The sequence below is a fragment of the Hipposideros armiger genome, unplaced genomic scaffold (genome assembly GCF_001890085.2).
Source record: "Hipposideros armiger isolate ML-2016 unplaced genomic scaffold, ASM189008v1 scaffold_3, whole genome shotgun sequence".
In the NCBI taxonomy this organism is placed as follows: Eukaryota; Metazoa; Chordata; class Mammalia; order Chiroptera; family Hipposideridae; genus Hipposideros; species Hipposideros armiger.
In genome coordinates, this window is record NW_017731353.1 from 9,171,603 (window position 1) to 9,172,795 (window position 1,193).

The window sequence follows — 1,193 nt, forward strand, 5'->3', positions numbered from 1 at the left end:
AGCTAAGCAGATCGGCGGTAACCCTGGGCTGCTCGGCCGCTGAGAGAAAGCAGGCGCTGGGAAAAGTGCGGTGACCCTCAGTGCGCCCGAAGACCATCGGGTGGGATGGATGGAAACTTTGCGGGCCGTCCAGCCCCCGACTCTGCCGCAAAGTACGGGCGGGGTCGCCGTGACGGTGAGATCGAGCTGCTGTCCCCGACCCACGCATCGGCCCGGAGGGGAGGGCGCGGGGGATCGGTGCCGACGTTGCAGAGCGGCCCGGCCGGTCTTCATTGACCATAGGACCTCGGGGCAGCCGGGATAGAATATCGGGGAACCCGGGTAGACCAGCCAAAGACATACCCACTCTAAGGTGAGATGTACACAGGTGCGGGACGGCGCCAGCGCCGTGGCTGCGAAGTCACGGCGCAGGCGCGGGCGAGCGCAGACGCATGCGCTGAAGGACGTAAACACGCTTGTAGGAGCAGCGCGGATGGGCGCACGCGCAGTGGGGTTACGAGCGCGCGGCACAGGCGCATTGGCGGCGACCGCGATGGGCGGGGTGTTGCCGGCGCTGCGATGGCTGCTCGCGGGTGTCCGAAAAACAGAGCTTCTGGCCGCTCGCAGAGCCCGGCCACTTGACGCCGCCAGTGGGCGGTATCCCCCGGGCCGCTTCCGCCACTGTCATGTATCCGCCAGCGCCGCCGGCGCCGCATCGGGACTTCATCTCGGTGACGCTGAACTTTGGCCAGAGCTACGACGGCAGCAAAAGCCGGCGGCGCCGCTCGTGCTGGAGGGTGAGGTTGGGTCCCGCGGTTCCCGTCCCCGCCCGCCACCCCCACGCCACCAAACGCTCGTCCTGGCGCAGGAGCGGTGGTCCCGACCTGCACTCGCGTGGGGCCGGGCCCAACGGGCGGGATAGGGGAGGACGCCGGGCGGGGCGACCGGACCCCCAGCATTTCCTGGCTGCCACCGCGCAAAGCGGAATGAGGTTTCCAGCTGTAACTTTTTCACAGCTGCCATGAGCACGAGCACCGCCTGTTTAACCACCGGTGTGTTCCCGCGGGTCTCGGGCCACGGGGCGTCCCCACAGGGCATCTGGACAGACCCAGTCCCAGCCGGGGCCTGAGCCCGAACACGCGCATGGCGGGGTCTCTCTCCGCTGCCCACGGACTGGACAGAAGTGGCGTCCATGTCTGTTCTCGTCTTACGTG